Source organism: Herpailurus yagouaroundi, unplaced genomic scaffold, assembly GCF_014898765.1.
Source record: "Herpailurus yagouaroundi ecotype Mexico unplaced genomic scaffold, PumYag 221, whole genome shotgun sequence".
NCBI classification, from domain to species: domain Eukaryota; kingdom Metazoa; phylum Chordata; class Mammalia; order Carnivora; family Felidae; genus Herpailurus; species Herpailurus yagouaroundi.
In genome coordinates this window covers 5,127,808-5,148,602 of record NW_024412452.1, presented here as the reverse complement: position 1 = coordinate 5,148,602, position 20,795 = coordinate 5,127,808, and the positions used below count along the sequence as shown (strand labels likewise).

The window sequence follows — 20,795 nt, the reverse complement described above, 5'->3', positions numbered from 1 at the left end:
GAAAGAAAGAAAGAAAGAAAGAAAGAAAGAAAGAAAGAAAGAAAGAAAGAAAGAAGAAAGAAAGAAAAGAAAAGAAAGAATACAGTTAGTAAATCTAAGTAGCAATATTTATAGACTCTTGAACATTAATGAGATCTGCCATTCACCTGCTCTATGACCTTGGGTCAGTCACTTCACTTTTTTGTTCTTGTTTCCTTATCTGTAAGGTGAAGATCATAAAAACACCTCATTGTTATTGTTAAAATTAATAAATTTTAGGTAGACAGAAGATAGATGGTGGCACATGGTTGGGGCTGAATACATGTTAGCTTATGATAAAACAGAATTCAATTTTTTTTTTAATTCAAGACCAAAGGTCTGCATACAAAAATATATATAAAGATCTCTAATAGCACACTTCTATTTCTGACTTTAAAGGGATGAGGCAGTGATGTATTTCCATACAGAGCCAACTTCCCAAAGTTCTTTTTTATTCAGATATAATTAGTAACCAATTTATATCTGTTTGTAGTGGTTTAACAATCCTACTGGTAAGAATGTCAGTGCAGCAGGTTATGTATGTAATGGATCTGTGTAGTAATTGTTCATCATAGTATTGTAGGTAGTATTATACTCATCTTGAAATCATTTTTGAAATTTAAAAAATAAGGATTGCATTGTTCATTCCTTTAGCCTGTGGGAGTAATAAGGTTTAACCTCATAGCACTTCTGATGATGATATCATTCCGTTCAGCCACAATCACAGCCCAAGAGGAAGAGAGGGATGGAGCTTCTAAGACAATGGGGCTGCCATGAGAGCCAGGTGTCAGTAGACAATTGCCTTATAGAACTGGCCATCTGTAGTCCCTTTTCACCTAGTATCAGTAATGGGGGCTTCCCTCTTCTAGGAGCAGGTGGCCTCTGGACAGCCTTACTGTATGCCCCTCTTAAAATGGAAAGCAAAGGTAGTGAGATTGGGATGCCACAAAAACAAATAAAAGGTGCAAATCCTGTGAAATACCATAATAAAATATTAAGGACACCTTCAATCCAAAGCACCCTGTGTTTGCCACAGCCATTGTCTAGTGCCACCTTACAGGGAATTGAGGTGACAGAGATGGTGGAGGAAGGTTTAGGCTGTGACCTGAAGAAAGCAGCCCTCCTTCTTGTCAGTCTTTGGTAAGGATAGAAGCCTGAATCATCAGTCCCGAACCTTCAGTCAACCATTTGGAATACTTCGGTACCATGAGGGACTCAGCAAGGATCTCAGAGAAATTAAAAGGTAAAAGGTGAGCAGAAATAAGCTGATCAAAGAAGGATGTGGAAAGAATATTGCAAGAGAAAGACAAGTACAAAGCCTTTGATGCCAAAAAAGAATAGAGCATGTGTGGAGTACTGAAAGTGTTTTATTCTATGGAATCATAAACTGTTGACTGAGTGGATTATGTGGTGGCCTAGGTGGGCAGACTGAGGCTGTGGACCAAATGAAGACCACCAGTTTTTTTTGTATGACACCCCCCCCCACGTTTTTACACTTTAAATGATTTTTAAAAATGAAAAGATGAATAACCATATTCTGTGACATGTAAAAATCATATGAAAGTCAATTTCAGTGCCCATAAGTGGAGTTTTATTAGAACACAGACATACTAATTTTTTTGTTTTGTTTTACATATTGTGTATGACCACTTGCATGCTGCAACAGCAGAGCTGAGCAGTTGCATATGAAAGACCATATGGTCTGCAGAACCCAGAATATTTACTATCTGGCCTTTTATAGACAGTGTCCTCTAACTTGTACTGTGGAGGAGGAGATGTAAGATGAGTGATGAGAGGTAGGTATTCAGTCAGATCATGAAGACTCCTGTAGTTTGTTGAAGGGGTTTCTATTTTATTCTGAAAGGCAGTGCAGAGCAACTAAAGGCTTTCAGTACCTCACAGTTTCTGAACTTGGGTCTTAGTTAATTTGCTTCCTTTCATGCTTTTTTGTGTTGGATTTCTGGGAGAACACTTTAACCTACAATGACTTTGTTATAGGCTATTTTTGTAGGTTTGTAGGTTAGTAGTCTAATCATAGCATCCATAGATTGACCCATTCACAATGTTGAGCTTGTCTAAAATAAGTCATTTCCATTTGCAACTGGGGCTAGGAATCAGCATTATACATTTTAGATACACCCCCCCCCATTACCTCTGTCTCTGAGTCTAAACTGTGAGCTCAACTGTGATGTTAACTGATGACTCCTAAAGAAATGGGGTCCTCTTTCTCATCCCCAACCTTGTGTGTGAGTGTGCACGTGCATGCGCGCGCACACACACACACACACACACACACACACACAGACACACACAGAAGTCATTAGTATCATTGGTCAATTGGTTACCTTTAGAGAAAACAACACTCCATTAAAAGGAAGCATTGGTGAAATAGAAGCAGAGAAACAGACTGAGAACAGCTGTATATAGACATCTAGATTCTAAACATTGAGGAGAAAAATTTGGAGAACTTGTCATAGCTCCATGGGGACAATTTATCTTTCTCCAATTTAGCAGAGAGGCTATTTTCTGCTACATTTGACAGGTGGGTGAGTTCTAATCTGCATGTCTATTTTGAAACATTGCTTACCCAAGAATTAAACATCTGGTTGAAAACACAGGCAGTGGTTCAAAAACCTATTACTTCATATCAGTAGTTTAAAAGAGTATAACTGATTATTAGTTGTTTTCAAAGTTAGAATAAGGTGATTGTAATCAGTTAAAGAGATGGGCCATTCAATTTCCTGTTATGTGTTAACACTACTGAATTTTGTCTTATCACTTACCTTTGGAAAGTGAAATTCTTCCTCTCAATATCTATTCATTTGCTCTGGGTCACCATAACACAGGGAGAATCTAAATGTGGGTACCAGTGTTGGCATTTCTTTTGTTAGAATTTTACTGTTAGAATTTTAAGTTGAACTCTCCTTCCAGAATTTTTTATCTACCGACTACAGATTAGGTACATCTGCCAATCCTGCTGTGTCATTTTTAAATTCTTATTTTCCAGAACTATTAAAGACAGAGTAATTTTGAACTGAATATTTATATTGATTTGAATGTGGGCTAAGTTGTTAATTTGGAGCTTACTTTTAAATATTAGCAAAAAATTTTAAAGACTTTGTATTAAAATCTTTCATATTCTGGTGACACAAAGAAAGAAACAATGATTAAATCTTTTAACATTTTAGGTAAGTTACCTCATACTGTATTGAATGAATGAATTTGTGTATACATAATAATAATTTCATCATACATTTACATATGTAATTTTGTTTTTAAACTTGTAAATGATGCATAATGTACATCGCTTATTAATCAATTAATTTTAGAGAGAGCAAGTGGGGAGAGGGGCAGAGGGAGAGAGAGAGAGAGAGAAAGAAAATATCTTATGCAGGCTCCATGCTCAGTGTGGAGCCCAATGTGGGGCTCAATCCCATGACCCTGGGGTCATGACCTCAGCCAAAATCAAGAGTTGGACACTCAACTGACTGAGCTACCCAGGCACCCCTAGATCACATTTTTATGAGTAAGTTAATTATAAAAAGAAAGTTAATATATTTTGGTAAAATATATACGCAAATGTGTGTATACACATATGTACATAGGAATATGCTTATATATACACATACATAGATACATAAATTTGTATTCATCATCTTATCCTTAGCATCAAGCAACTATTATGTAATAACCATTGATTCATTATTTGTTGCAAAAAAAATCAGTTCTTAAGTGCAACATAAAGTTTTAGAGATGTGAAACCTTATTTGGGTCTGAGTTTAAAAGATGCATCGTGTTATGGATCTTATATTATGAATTCATAACTGTGATTGTAAGAGAGAATTCTCTGCTGTGGATAAAAGAAAGAAATATTTTGATTTCACCATCCATCATTGTGTGTCTCATATTAAACTTTGGCACATATATTCAACCTGATCTTTCCAAATCTCAGTGTTTAATGGTAAATACCTTAGAGAAACTGGAAAGCAGGTATCTGGCATATGTTATAGGTACATTCACTTGGGCTTCTTTAAAATCAGAGAATCACAGAAGTCAGAGTTTTAGAAGCTAGATGAGAAAAATTCTTTCTGTATCCTGTCCAAGTGAAGCAGGAAGGAAAGGAAGGCAAATCTGAGGATAGCAAGCAAGAAATAATGACTGCATTTTTGCCATTCTTTTTTATTCATAAATATTAGTTAATTCTGATTCTTAGTTCTAGGTGTAGATTTAATGTTGTGTAGAATTAAAATTAGAATTTTTTATTTTAAGTTTTTGGAAATTCTGTTGTTTTGCTTTCATTTCTTAATAAAAAGTTAAAACAAATTAAAAAAAAAAAAAACCACAAAGGGCTTATCTACCCCTTTCAGCAGAGTCCTGAACTTTATTCACATTATTTGTTTATGCAATGGGTGATATTTCTTCAAAAAGAAAGAATCTCATGCTCAAAGGTGTGGAAAACCTCTGGTCTACACCAGTGATTCTCAACCTGTTGCAAACTGAATGCCCCCTGTCTTCACATGGACATTTGTTGATGTCTAGAGACATTTTTGACTGTTGTGTGCAGGTGAGTGCTATTGGCATCTAGTGAGTGAAGGCCAGGGATGTGCTAAACATCCTATAAGGCACTGAACAATCCCCACTCACTCCTCCCTACCAACAGAATTATCTGGGCCACAATGTCCATAGTGCCAAGGTTGAGAAACCCCGTTCTAGACCAATTCCTGATTTTGCTGATGAGGAAACTATACAGCAAGGTGGGGAAACTTGCTCAGTCACACAGTTTATTTCATGCCTGAGTTCAAGTCTTGATAATCTTTACTTTGTTTTTTTTGTTTTTTACCTAAAAATCCATAGGTGATGGCAATATGGAAAGAAAAATAGCACCAAAATATAAATATAAAGGAATAGCACTTTACAGTTCATGGCATATGTTTCATTGCAATAAATAATTCTCTATCATCCAGTACACTCTTTGTAACAAAGGTTAAAATACAGTATCCCTGTTTGCAAAGAGCTATTTAGGTGGAAAGATTGACTGAGAGATAAATAATTGTGAATCAATAAGTAGTCTATTAAAATATTTATACAGTACTATGTGAGTACAGATGAGGGAGGAAGCCATTAAGCCTGGAGGTGATGTGGGAGAAGCTGGATAAGCTGCAGAAGAGGCAACATGTAATCAGGTTCTGAGGAGGAAACAAGAGGCTGTCAGGCAGGAAAGAGAAGGGAGAGAAAGGCATACTGGGTAGAAATAACAGTATAGCAAAAAGCATGGAGGAATCAAAGTACATTAGTGTATGCTAATTAAAAATTAGCAAATTGCTTACTTGAAGTTATTTGAAAGCAAAGGATGAGTGAGGGGAGAACAAGGCTTTCACTCACAAAGATTTCCACTCATGTGCCGCAGTTCATTTCATTGTAAGAGGTCTGTTCCTTTTGGATTAAAAATTGCCCTTTCAAAAAAAAAAATGCCCTTTCCCTGCCATAATCTCAAAGGGAAGAAATGTGTTCAGACACATTGTGTCTCCAGAGGACTTTCTGGGGACAAAATATGTCCAACTTCTTTTCTTTATGAAAATAAAACTGACTCACTAGGTAACAAGCGTCTGAGAGGGTTGAAGAGGTAACAGTGGCACCAGCAGGGGCTTGAAAAAATAAGAAAAATTTGGGATAGGGGTGTCAGGTACCAGGTCAGCATGCCTCATTCCTAGTGTGAGTAGTTCTGAGTGGGTACTCTTGTGGTATTTTCACAACTACAATTTTTATGATCTTGGAGGTGTGTATTCTAATTTTATTATCAATGTATTTTTCCAAAGTAGTTGACTAGACAGGTATTAACACATGTTACAGTATGATAAGGGCTGTGCTTACCTAGTCTGATCCTTCAACCACAGAATCCTGGCTGCACAGCTGCTGTTGGTCTAGTAGTTTGGTTCAGATATACAGTTAACATTAGGCACTGGAGGCATTCTTTAACTTTTACTTTGTAAAATGCAGAAAGGATCAGAGCCACCATTATTACAGCTGGGATGTTTTTATGAATCACACAAAGGACTCCTCTGGAAGACCATTTAGAAAGGCACTGCTTTCTCCTTGCTCTGGTGACACCTGCCAGGGCAACTGGCCATGGCTACTGGCTTGGTAAAAGGGACATGAAGTGGATTTCAGCCCAACCCGCATCCCTTCTACCACATGCTCTTGTAAAGAACATAAACTGTATTATTGTGTGCAGGGATGCTGGAAAGGATGAGCTGAGAGGCATAATCCATTTTGTAGATTGGTCACACACACTTCGTGCAATTGCACATGCTGAGAGAAAGATGAGATGTGTGTATGTCTGTGGGTATGTTTGTGTGTGTTCATGTGTGTCCACAGAGCTGTGTCTGCTATTACCTCTCACCCAACCTCACTAAGAAGGTGGAAAACATCTCAACAGATGTCACTCTGGTGAATTCCTCCATCCTGGTCTGTCTGCCACCCACATCGGCATGCTTTGCTGCTTTAACCAGGGCCTTTATTACTACCCCAAGGAATTCCTCTGTCTCTGCAATCACATTCTATGTAGGGTATCTTTTATCAATTACGAATCTAGACTTAACCACAGCACTTACATTTTTTTTTAAGAAACCTATTCTTTGCATACACATTGACCCTTTATGTCTGCATGGTGTTTCAACACTGTCCTCTCCACACCAAACTCATTCTGCTCTTATTCACTGCAGTTGTGGGGATGGATATATAATGCAACTCCTTTTGATTGGTGAAGGGTTTCTAGCTTGAGTGGGCTTTGGGGATGGCTCCTTACATTTGTCACAATGACACTGAACTCTATAGACCCTGATCTTTCTCTAAACAGACTTCTTTCTCAAGCCACATGGGAATTTACTGTGTCATGCAACCAGTATTTGAAAGTTGACTATGTGCCAAGTCCTGAGCTAGTCTCCTTAATGTCTGCCTTTCCCAACTTGTCTTGTGCGGTTCCTCAGAACGGACAGGTGGAATAAAGGAAAGGTTTTACATTAAAATTCAAGAAATCATATCACCAGGTCTGCTTTGATCTCCAAGTTAACAAGTAAATTATAGATCTTTCTTTTTTCTGATTTTTGTAATAAAACACCATTTAAAAAATTCAAAACAGTAGGGTATTGCAGTAATGCTCACTGTTGTTAGATCAAGTGGCTGTGTAGGGAGTTGCATTATGCCATTACATCTCTTATTGCGTGTTTAGGTAATAATGCATTATACTTATTTCAGTGCTTCCTACTTTCCCAGTACTTTACACTGCTCATCTGAAAGCTGTAATAAATAGTTCCTCTGTGGGGCTTCACCTCCTTGATTACAACATTTTGATTAGTCCCACCCAATCGGTAGGTAGGAACTTCTGTGTGATTATTTTCCCCTTCTTCTGATTTATATTCATTCTTCTCTTTCTTTGATATGGAGTAAGAACTTTATTTCTGTTTTTACTTGGTTTCTCCTTTCATGTTTTCTAAGATGTGTTCGGGTCTCTCAGTTTTCATACCCTATTCAGCCATTTTAAATGCCTTAAAAATTTTAATTTTTGCTTACATAAATAAACATCCAAAATGACTGAAAAATGAAAGAAAATATAAAATGCTTTAATATACACAAGTTCATAATTTTTTATATTGTAATGTAACATATTAAATTCAAAATAGAATTTAAAAGTGTAACTTTATAGGGTCACCTGGGTAGCTCAGTTGGTTAAGCCTCCAACGTCTGCTCAGGTCGTGATCTCACGGTTGGTGAGTTTGAGCCCCGCGTCAGGCTCTGTGCTGACAGCTCAAAGCCTGGAGCCTGCTTCAGATTCTATGTCTCCATCTCTCCCTGCCCCTTCCCTGCTTATCCTCTGCCTCTCTCTCTCAAAAACAAATAAACATTTAAAAAAAGTAAAAGAAAGTGTAACTTTCAAATGTAACTTGCTTTTGTAAACTAGTCACAATCTACATGCCATTCCAGTGGTTAACTTTTATAGATTAATATTTATGGAATTCATCATGATCAAGATATCTTTACATATAAAGACTGTTGTTTGATATCAGTTCTCCTTCTCTCTAAGAGATGGCAGGACAGGTTTATAAATTATTGCAGTCTTCCTGGCCAGAGGTAATAATATGCTACTTAACATTGTATAAAATGATCTTTTCTTTTTCAAATTGAGTGAAGATTGGAAGACAGTCCTTGATATTCTTGACCTATTAAAGTTTTAAATGTTTAGTCTCAGGATTTACATTTCATTCAGGCAGCTCAAGTGGAACAAAATTGAAAAGCAAAATGAATTATACTGCCTTTACTGAGTTTTATACTTTAGAACAGGGCCGTTTAATTGTCATATGGGCTGGTGAAGTGCCATCTATGTCTTGAATCAAGAGGATTTTGACCTCGGGAAACATGGCAGCTCTTACATTTGAACCTGGCACAGGATGCGTTTTAATGGTTAATCAAAGACCATTTTACCTGATGATAAAGAATTTAACAAAAAAAAACCCAAATTATAATATCATCTGTGTTTAAAGTTATTAACAAAAGAGACAAAGGAGAAGAGGAAACGATTACCTATTTAATAACGATGTAAAGAATATTGAATATATAAAAGGTTTTCTGCCAGGGACTAAGGGCAGTGGGAGTCACAGCACTTTTCTGCCCTTCATTCTTTCTGTCAGTAAAATGGGATAAGATGCACATCTTACAGGTAACTATGAGAATTAGGGGTAATATATTTAAAAATATTTGGCACTCAAAAAAATGTAACTTTGGCTGTTATTAGTGTCAACAACAATGAATGTAGGCTAAGGAGTTTTCACTTTTTCTGTAGGCAGTGAGGATCCATTCGAGGCTTTGAGCAGGGGTAACTACTGTACCTACTTCGGCTGAAGCTCCCCATAGGAATAGCTTACAGAGATTAGGAACTAGAGGTGGAAAACAAGTGAACTAAGATGAACTAGGATGTGGTGGGGGGGTTACAGAGTTGGACTAAAGAAAGGAAGGATGGAAGAAATATTAAGGCCATAGAATCAAAGGTATTGTGGCTACTTTTGCAGGGCCAAGGGGGTGATTGAAAGGATGGTAAAAACATTGACAGGAACAGAAACACCATGGCAGGAGTGGGCATTTGGATCAAAGGAGAAAGATGAATGAGTTGTGATTCAGACACACCAGGCTTGGAGTAATGGCATTCATTGGCTGCTAATAGTTATTTTTCCGTAGGGTAGAGCATCATCAGGAAAGAATTCCTATATTTGTCTTGTGTGAATTCAGAAAGCCTGTGCGTATCCAGAGAGATGACACTTTTTGAGTCACTCTGCAGACTTGGTGGAAAGATGGTAGGAAGTCTGTTTCTGAGCCTGGCAACTTCTGCCTGACTAGGTTCTGAGAAGTTCAGGTTCTTCTAAAGCGTTGTCCTGGAACAGCAGATGACACCTCATAGTTGCCTTATTTCACGAAGAAACAAAACACAACCTCCTTAATGGTGCCATTGCTTTTATCCATGTTATTATAGCTATTGATTTTCTAACTTATTTCTTATCTTAAAATACAGTGCTTCTATTGTGCCTACAGGTTGTTGGCTCAAACTGTTTCTAAGAAGGTGCTCAAAACTGACTTTGTCCTACCCAAGGACATACGTGAAGGACAGATCCTATGTAGGAAACAGCATTATATTTGTTAGTGATAAGAAAGAAAATGTGAATGGATGTAGCTGTCAGTGGAGCATGTTTTGATTGGTGGGAGACACATTCAGTGAGAACATTCAGTTTAAATATCTATTTTTATTATCTCCATTCCTTTTATTTATTTTTTTAAAGTTAGTTATTTATTTTGAGAGAGAGACAGAGACAGAGAGAGTGAGCAGGGGAAGGGCAGAGAGAGGAAGAGAGAGAGAGAGCTTGATCTTAGGACTGTGAGATCATGACCTGAGCCGAAATCAAGAGTCGGACGCTTAACCGACTGAGCCACCAGGTGCCCCATCCATTCCTTTAAATAAGAGATGCCACAGAGGTGTTTACGCTGCTTGTAAACTAATTTCAGCCACAGACCAATCAACTTTCAAATATGACAATGCTGCCTAAGAGAAGAGTACTCATGTATATCTATCTTTATATTTGTGTTGTGTGTTGTATGTCTGTGTGTCATGTGTATATGTGACTCTGTCTGTGAGTACGTACATATTCTTAGTAACATCCACATCCTGTATTTTCAGAGAAAAGTCTACAGAGACTTAAAACTCCACATCAGTACTTCCATTATTTTTTGTTTTCCCTTTCAGTTTGAGCTATGGTTTATCCACATTCTTTATGGGCTGAATGTGCCTTGAGGCATTTTCATCAAAGGAATACCTTTGTCATCAAACACAATCACACACACTGCTTCTGGCTGAACTGAAAAAGAAGATCTAGGATTATTGCTGAAATACTCTCATTTTCTCCTTTTTTTTATTTTAAAGGTGAGACATAATTTCTAAAACAGTGTTAAGCAAAAGTAGACTCTCAAGATGTTTAGTTTGGACTGTGTTTGAGTATGAAGTGGGATGGTGACTCTAGCACAGTTTTACCTTTGTTTGAAGCGAGAAAACCTATGGCAGTCTCTCCACTGAGATTATTTGATTTATGCTTTATTTCTTTGTCTCGTGGGCAATGAGAACAGACTGAAGATAAAGTGGTTCAAAGACTGCTGTTGACAGTGCATTTAGCTGCACAGTGTTGCCTCCTCGTCCCTTTTATTACCTTTCTTGGATTCCAAATATGCTGTAGAAGGAAAGTTCATCAGATTGCTGTGCTATCATTTGATTAGTGGCCCTCAAACTTTAGCTGGCCTAATTTCTTCCTCTCTCTCCCTCTCTCTTTCTCTTTCTCTCATTCTCTCTCTTCACCCACCCTTCCTCTCTGAGACAAAAGGAAGGTGGAGTTGAGATAAAAACAGAAGACAAAGGGTGTATCACAGGCCTTCATAACTGTTGCACATAATACTAAATTGTCAGTTTTCATGTGCCCGCCTTTCTCCTTATTTTATTTTCTTACAAATAAGAGGTAAAGTGGGTATGTACAAATAAGTCAAAAAAAAGTCCTTGGTTCCTGGACAGCTCATCCGAAAACTTTATTTTGATAGCTAAGAATAAGGGCTGTGACACTTTTTCTATAACGGGCCATATTTTCAACATTGTGGGCCATATAGTCTCTGTTGTAGCTATCCAACTATGCCATTGTCCTGAGAAATCGGCAGTACACAGTATGTAAACAAACAGGTGTGTCTGCATTTCCATAACATTTATTTATGGAAAATTAAATGTGAACTTTATATATTTTCATGTATCATGTCATTAGTTTTTAGATTTTGTTAACCATTAAAAATGTAAATATCATTATTAGATTGCAGGTCATAAGACACAATTGGTAAAGGGAGACACAGTAGAAATGGCACGACCAGGGAAACATTACCTAATCCGGGGAGACAAGAGCTAGTTTTTAAAGAATAACAAGGTAGGGGTGCCTATCAGTTAAGTGTCCAACTCTTGACTTTGGTCAGGTCATGATTTAACGGTCATCAGATGGAGCCCTACATGGGGCTCTGCACTTAGCATAGGGCCTGCTTGAGATTCTCTCCCTCCCTTTCCCTGTGCCCTTTCCCAGCTTGTGTGTGTACTTCTTGAAAAATATAAATAAATCAAAATAAAATGTGTAATTAAAAAAAAATTTTTAATGGCATGGCTTGGACCTGGCCAAGTGGTATTAATAGATATTTTAGAATTACAAGTATTTGTTGATCCAAATTTCCAACATTGACATGAAAATTGGATCATTAAGCAACATACTTTTTTGAAATTAAAAAAAATTTGTGAAACAAATCTCAAAAATAATGTTTAAAAAATCATAGGTAAATTATGCATAAACCAAAAACTGTAGTTTTGTCATAGTTTTCACAAGAAAGAAATATGTTGATTCTAGAAACTCAGATTGATAAGCCTAATTAAGATGCCTAGCACTATTCAACAACATATTTTTAAGCAGCAGGTATGTGAGTCCTTAGAAAACACCAGTATCCTGCCAAGGTTTCCTCACCAAGAAAAAAAAAAAAAAACAACTAAAAACTTATAAAGGAAGAAAGAAAAGAAATCAATCCAAGTCACAAAATTATTTCCCTTTTTAATTGGCTTTTCAAACATAGAAATCCACATGTTATCACATTCCCCCTGAATCATTTGTTCTATAAATATTTCCACAGAACCTACTCAGCCTTGGGAACTGTTCTACTTGCTTAGAATATATTGATAAAACTGACCAAGATCCCTACCTTCATGGAGCTTGTATCACTCCAGTAGTAGACCCCTGGGCTCCCAGCATAGCCAGGGGCTCCCACTGCCTTATTTAGTAGTCATTGCCTGGGACACATTGGCCTCAAAGCACATTGCATATGACACCATATGAAGGTGAGCCAGGAGGCAGATAAAACTTTCATTTGCTACCCTATTCATTTATTTATTTATTTATTTGCCATGGGCAGGCTTATCAAGCTTCACAGAAGTGCTGGGTTAACTAAAGAAAATTAGCATATAGGATAGAAGAACTTCCAAATAGTATACTAAATATGACTGCTAAGTTATAATGAAAAGCACCCAAGGAAAAGGCCCTTCATTGATTTCCCTACTTATCAGCCTTGTTTCCCTATCCCCATCTTCCTGGAAGGTCAGTGCTTATTCATATGGCCTGTGTTTGAACAACAACAAACAAACTGCCCCTTCTTCTGGTTGACACTTGGCTTGAAGTAGGGTTTAGAAAGCAGAAAGAGGGCTGGATTCAACCTTGCTTGCACCTGGCACAACCTGCTCCACCCCGGAGTGCAGATTTGTTCTTCCTCCAATGGCGCGTGTTTCCGAATATGTAAAACCTCGGACTGGGAGTGACTTGTTCTGTGAGTGTTCTGCAAGATGAGCAAATGTTTCTAATAAATTTTAACTTGATAAATGACTAATATCTTGCAATACGAGTAGTATGGGACACTGAATGTCACCTGATCACAACTAAGCCAATGGTTCACTTTGATATAGGAGTGCTTTGGATTACAAGCATATTTCCAGAATGAATTATGCTCGGAAACCAAGGTTTTACCAGCACGAATTATCCAATCTGAAATAGTGCTCCAGGATTTCAGCAGGACAGTCCATAGTGACCTTGGGCCAGACTGACATCGAAAGTTGTCCAGGGAAGTTCTAGAGATTTGTTGCACAAAAGTGTGCATACAGTTAACACTGTTATGCTGTACTCTTAAAATGGTTAAGATGGTAAATTTCATGTTATGTGTTTTTTACCACCCTTAAAAGAAACGTGTCCAGGGCATGTGTGGCTATGAGATGCTTCCTCCTCATTAGAGAATTGCAGACATTCTCTTAATTCTCCAGTTGTCTTCCTGATATCAATTGTATTAGACACATGCTGACTTCTAAATCACAAAATTTGATTACCATAGGTAGTGCTGGTTCAACACACAAGGAGAAAGAGAAATAACTTTCTAACTCTCCCCTTCACCATCGATATGTGGACAAATGTGCACTCCATGTATCTCTCAATGCTCACTTGTTGACCCAGCTGAACTTTAAACCCACCACCTGTAGGTGTCTAATTACCTTCTTAGACATTGGTTATCATATTCCAAGATATCTGTGGGGAATGAGATAAGATGGAGAGAAAGCTTTCATTATTCTAGTCATGGAAGCATGGGGTGTCATTCATGACAGTTAACAAACTCACTGAATTTTCTACTAGTTAGTCCACTTCTGGAACGTTACTTACAGTTTGTTTTTAATATAAATAAAAGGGATGTTGATCAACTACTATGCATGCTTAGGAGGGCAAGTGTTTAGGGAAAGATCTTAAAAGCCACAGAGGAGGAATTGAAGAATGGCTGATATTTAGCCTGAAGAAGATAAAGGAGAGCCCTACTAGCAACTGCATATATTTGAAGGACTACCATGGGAAAGCATGTCTTTTTTTAGATGGTAGATCTAGGCCCAGTGAATGGAAATACACACATGATATGGCAATATGGTTGTGAATATCAGAAGAAACACTTTTTAAGACGTGAAAGTCACTTCTTTTGTGTTTGAATGCTGCAGAGTGGGGGGGAGAGTTACACAAAATACTGTTTTGGCAAAAGCCTTTTAGCACTATTTACACTTTTTAACTACATGAGTAACTTTTTTGACAGAAGTAAACATTATCTGGGTGAGGAAAAAAAGCCTACAGCCTGCCTTGGGAATAAGATTCAGTGGTGGTTTCCTTCTGATCCTTTTGCTGAGTTCTATTTTGCTTCCTTTGACTTTTGTTAGTGGAGAGAGGGCAGAAGAGCTGGCACTTCTCTTGGTACTGGCTTCTCCAGCCAACTCATGGCACAATGGCCTCTGCATAGGGCTTCCTGAGAGACATGTGGGTTAGGCTACATGACGAAGGCATGGCTTCACCAAACCAAAGAAGAAGCAGCAACAGCATGGCCAAGAGAAACTACTGAGGGATTCTCGGGTGGCTGGAAACTTGACCATATCATTGCTAAGATACCATGAATCTGAGATATATAAACAGAAATGTCTCATATTCTTTAATGTGTATTTATAGATATGACTGATTCCATTGTCACATGGTAAGAGAAAATTAGGAGTAAGTATGGTCGAGGTGACTACAAGGTCAAGGTAAAGTGTGAGTTGGCAAGGCACTTGAAGCGTCAAAATTCCTATCAAGATACCTAGGGATGGTAGCTCAGAGATGGGATCAACTTCAGAGATTATATGGGACAGAGAAGTGGCAATGCCTACAGAGTAAATGTTGCTTAATGTAGCTGAACTAGAACCCACCTTCCACTCTAGAAAACATATTCTGGTAGACCTGAATCAGAAGAAGTTTATTATCTAGTCTGAGACCAAAGTCCTTAAGGTTGGAATGGGATTTGGGCACCTCCATGAAGTCTAGGGTAGATGTGTTTATCCCTATTAGGTGCCTTAGACTCCCAGCACTGAGGTCATCTGGAATCTCTTGAGGGCCATTTAGCTTTAGAACTTCTGGATAATTCTTGGGTCAGGTTTGATGCTTGGAGAATAATTTTGTACATGTAAAAGAAAAAAAAGAAAAAAACAGCAGATGTAACATCCGTCTGTAGTAATTGTATCTCCCTTGCAGATAACAACATGCTTTGATTTATTCTGTGACACAATGTGTATTGCTTTTCCGATGAAGTTAATAAGAGCACATATTAACAAGGGTTTCATGGTAGAAGAATTATCTCCTTCGTTAATAGTAAAACCCTATAGAGATTAGAGGAATCATATTCAGCATGCTGTGGGTGTATGCGAGACTTACAATATGCCTACCATAAAATTTGACACTATTAATAAATTAATTATCAATGAAATTGGTTCATTAATTCTGAAAATTTCAAATTTTCCTTGAGTCAGGAAATTAACAGGGATAAAAAATGAACAGTCTACTTTCTCCTATCTTGGAAATTTTGCTACCTTTATCCATTAGTTTGATGTATTTATATATATATATATATATATATATATATATATATATATATATATATGTATGTATATGTGTGTATATGTATGTAGTAATGCATACACATCTAAAAATTACTATTATTATTGTACTTAAGTGATAATATTGTATAGAAAAGGTTTTTGTCTGAAATGTCTGATGCTTTCAATGGGAAAGTTTCTAAATGGACATCAAATTCTTAGGGCAACTTTCCTCCCACTTCTTTTAACACTGTATGAGACCTAGGAAAGGAAAGGCCAAATAAAGTAGAATACCTACATGTGTTCTGTAATGAGAAAATCACCTAGGAACTAATATGAGACTTAAAAGACGAAGTATATAATTTATCCCCCCCCCAGCATTGGTCCAGAGAAGTATGAATTACACCATATTGTGCTCCTAGATGAGGCCAAGATCTCAATCATTAAGCTCAGTACATATATTTTGCAGCCTGGTACTTTCTCCATTCTGCATCTAGAGATTTCTGCTCTGCATATGAGCTTCAGATCATATTTTGTACTTGCTTTTCCTTACTGCTTAATAAATTTTTTGTAGGTGGTAATATCTATACATAAACACATTCATTTCCTTCCTAAATATTATCTGGTAAAATAACTTTCTTATAATAACAGTTACTAAATAATTTTGACTGCTAACAGAAAGCATCAATTCCTGTTAACATAGCAGTTCTGTTGAGTATATTCAAACCTGGTAGTCAAATCACAGAAAATTCTCATTATTGGAAAATATGCTGTCACTATTGGATGTTCCAGTTTTCAAATTAATATATTTGGATGAGGATGTAAAACAATACCAACTTTGTTAAGAAGGTATTACAAATGTTTTCTGTTTTTACAATAACACTATATATACACTGAAGATGGGCCCAAATTCAACTAAATAAGAAAAAAAGAAGTCAGAAAAAGTGGAAATAGTCTTTATAGTAAAATTTCTTAATATTTCATCACTTTTCAAATAGACTCTGCAGTGGTCTTTTACAATAGAATTCAGGGCAGTTTTCTAAAAAGTAAATTACATAAATATTTAGGAGGGGTATATGTAATCATTTATTCATTCATTCAACTTACATTTTTTGAACACTCACTATAAGCCCTAGGCATAAAATGAGGAGCAACATGGGCATGGGTTTATCAGCAATAAAAGGCACAATATATGTAACACATTTAATAAGCAAAATACACAGGGCCAACCAAATGTGTGAGTGGGTGAGTGGGCTGAATTTTATTGTCTGACGTGGAAGCCTTGGTTGTATTTGTTTTGTTGGAGGGTGGGAGTGTGAGATAGGATCATCATGCTCTCAGGAATGTGTATGGAGTTAACATAAATAGGCAGTTACCTGAAGTGTTGACTGAGCATCTAGAGTAGTTAATAATTACAGTATAGAAGGTTTCCACAATGATCCTAACTAGCTGTATCAGCATGGAGTGGTACTTACAGATCTCACAGTGTCTCTGTTCCCTGAAATCATCTAACCCGACTCCCACACTCTTCCCTAACCACCCAACCTCTCCTCCTTTCTGTCTCAGAGCACACTATCCATTTCCTTTATCTCACTGGTTAAGATTTGTGTTACATATTTATTACATTTCTTTCTTTAATGTTTTTCTCCCCCGTGACTGGATTCTAAAGCCGTAAGAACAGAGACAATGTCTGCTTTGTTCGCCTGGGTATACCCACTGCTCAGTATCTTGAATGGCACATAGACACAGTAGGTGCTCGGTCAACATTTGTAGAAGCTGGAAGGTGAGTTGCTAAATTAAACATCCAGTTTGTGGCTGATCTTGATTATGTAGTTGAGAGTAATGTTATTCTGAATTATGATGCTGCTTTTTCCTGTGTGAACTTTAATATGTCTACCAAGTTGGAACTGCCTTATAATTTTATTTTGAAGATAGAAATTATATGTTAGTCTAAAGAGAAATGAAGGTGAGTAACTGTGGTAAAATAAAAAAAGCCAAAGTATAAAGTAAATGAACGGGATATTGTAACATTTATAAAGGTCCTTTTTAAAATCAATTGGCTTTGATGTTTCCATAAGAAAGGTTTTCTGCCAAAAAAGACAAGCAGAGTTAGATGTGTCTTTCTCACTCCCTGAAGACTCACATGGTTCTCTCATTTGCTCCTCCATGAGTCCTATTAGTTTTGTACAGATTGGATGGCTTTTGTTTTGTTTTGTTTTGTTTTACCAGATTTAGAGTGGGGCTCTCTCGCAGCCCTGCTGATTTCTTTGGCAACACTTTCTCCTGTCTTTGGAAGAGAATCTTTTCAGTTGTGCTGATGATCAAAAGTCATTTCTAAACATAGATTGCTTTCCCTTCACTGACATAAGTGTAGCTGTTGAGAGTTAAAGCAGGGGTTTTGCACTGTAAGAAGAGAAACCGAAGTTAGGAGGAGATCAAGTATTAGATTCTGTATGCCGGATTCGAATTTTATTATCTTACTCATTGTATAAATGACTTTATCATCTGAATATGTGTCCATGTTGCCTATTCAATGAACGTCCAGCATCAGCTAAATAGACGGTGTAAGTTGTTCTCAGGACTTACTGTGTCCACTCAGTTAAGAAGGTACTTCTTCATGAGCTGCACATAGATATGCAGAAGTCTGGGTCTGTTTGTAGTAGGAAGATACCCAGATTAGTTAAAAGGGTATGTGGATAGGAACTGCAGGCCTGTCCAGTGTCCAGTCAGTCCTAATACGAGCAGGAACCCCCTACCATATGGGTTGTGCAACTGAGTCTTACTACTAATATATATGGCAGTTTGTGTCCAGAAGATGAATATATGTGAGTTCTAACATTTCCCACACCCTACTATTTTGGTTCAATTTGGGGGACTGGTCTTTTGACTGATTTTCCCTGCTGCCTCTTTTCTCTTGGTGCTGAAGTCCTTCCCTGTACCTGAAGCCTAGGGACATGGGGCCTGACTCCCTACTAAGCTCTCAGTTCCATTGTCTCCTGCCTGGGTAGAAGCCTGAATCTGCCTCTAGATCCCTCAGCTTCTGCCTAGGTCTTGCCTCCAATGCAAAGATTGCTCTGACCCATCGTGACATCAGCACCAACTTCTTAGCTTAGACCAGTATCAGCAGCATGGAATCCCTCAGGTACTGTCCCCACCCTGGACTGCCCTGCTGGATGTTACCTATGTTGATACTTATGAAATTTGTGTCATTAGCCCAACATGGAGCACAATAGCACCTAGTAGCCTCTGATGGCCCTCTTTCTCCAGATGACTTCTCTGGTTCTCTTGCCCATTCTCTTTGTGGTTAACTTTGGGTTCCATCTCATATGCCATCTCATAATGTGACAACTGACACCTCTCAGGGGTAAAAGGCACAAGAAAGAGAGGCTAGGAATCCTCATGTTTGTGTTAGGGCTTGAGGCCTTAAGAATCCCAGGAGATATTCCCCCTTTGTTTTCTTGCTTTCCTGTTTTCCTTTGTTTTCTTGGTGGCTCCCCAAGAAACCTTTGTGGGAATAAGGGGAACTTATGCATTTGTCAAGGTTTAAAGGGATGGAGTCAACTCTGTGTTGTTTACTGAAAACATTCCTGTTTAATGCTAGCACCACTTTAAAGAATTAATGATTCAGTTATGAATGCATAGTTTGTCTTTGCAACACAGCTACCCTGCAGTACCCACCCTCTGGTCGTCGTGCTGCCCTGCCTGGCTTTCTCCTGCTATGTGGCACATAGCCTGTTTAATAGCACCTCATAGCTAGAAGGGGCCATAGAGAAGCCTTTGTCCAATACTCTCATTGCTTACATTTTGTATTTTAGGGAACTTAGGCCTGGAATGTGAGTTGTAGAAGCTTTCATTGTAATTAGAAATTATGATTCCACTTCCACAATGATACATGTCTTTCATATTTAGCATGCCATAATGTTCACTTTACACGAATTTTATCTGAATTTGTATCATAAAAGAAAACATCTCTATCTAAATTGTCAGGATCCATCTTGCTATTCAAACATAAAATAAAGGATGATCAGGCTCAAATGATGACTAGAGTCAGGTCTGGCTGCAAACCCTGGCTATGCCCACTGACTTCCATGTGATTTTTTTTTTTTAATTTTTTTTTTCAACGTTTATTTATTTTTGGGACAGAGAGAGACAGAGCATGAACGGGGGAGGGGCAGAGAGAGACGGAGACACAGAATCGGAAACAGGCTCCAGGCTCTGAGCCATCAGCCCAGAGCCTGACGCGGGGCTCAAACTCATGGACCGCGAGATCGTGACCTGGCTGAAGTCGGACGCTTAACCGACTGCGCCACCCAGGCGCCCCTTCCATGTGATTTTAAGCAAGAATTCATCTGATGTTACTTCTCTTTGGCAAACAGTTTATATCATTTTTCAGTATAGTTGTACAGGTTGTTTGAGAGAAGGCATTGTAAATACCCAAACCTTTTCTGGGCAACTTACCCAAGAATGTACTTCCCTTACCTTACTGGCAGAAGGGCCAGTTGGTGAATTTGCATTTACATTTTTCTAATATCCTAATGTTAGTAATAAAAAGATAACATGAAACTTGGCATTGGATAAGGTCTGAGAGCTTCTCCTAAGACCTTCTAGCTATACTTATCATCTAACTATTATAAAAGACTGTCTTCTTTCATTTATCTTTTCATTTTTATTCACTTCTTTTTCTCTTTGTCAATGCACTGTATTATGAAACACCTTCTCCCCTAAATGCCTTGGAAAGTCTCTCCTATTCTTTTCTAAAAAATTTCTTTGACCCATAGATTTACAACACATCATTTATGGTTCCTCTTTCTTCTGTGCTGCCTGGGAAATGCTCTTTCAGTCCAGAAGGAAGCAGTTGCAATACAGTAACTGAATAATGAGAGGTCGCTGATGTTGCTAACAGAGTGGTCGTGAATCCAGCTGCCTGGGCATATCTCCATGTGCCTGGTGATGTGGGTCTGTGGGTCTCCAAGTACAGGGCTATGACACTGTGCTTATTTGGGCTTAGGTACACAAACCATATAAAATTTAGCCAGCAGTTTGATGTTAGAATGAATATACATATGTATGTATGTATATGTATGTATATATATATATATATATATATATATTTCTATTACATGTTTTATTAGATAATGTACTTATTATATATACATATATATACATATGTGTATATATATGTGTATATATATATATATGTATGTGTGTGTGTGTATATATATACACAATCCCTAATTTATACACACATTACTCAAGA

At 37.7% G+C, this 20,795-nt stretch overlaps 1 protein-coding gene across 5 annotated transcripts in view; it reads left to right on the top strand.

Moving 5' to 3' along the window:
* The window catches only part of CTNNA2 (catenin alpha 2), a 1,118,632-nt gene that overhangs the window by 201,781 nt on the left and 896,056 nt on the right, over positions 1-20,795 (top strand). The window lies entirely within an intron of this gene.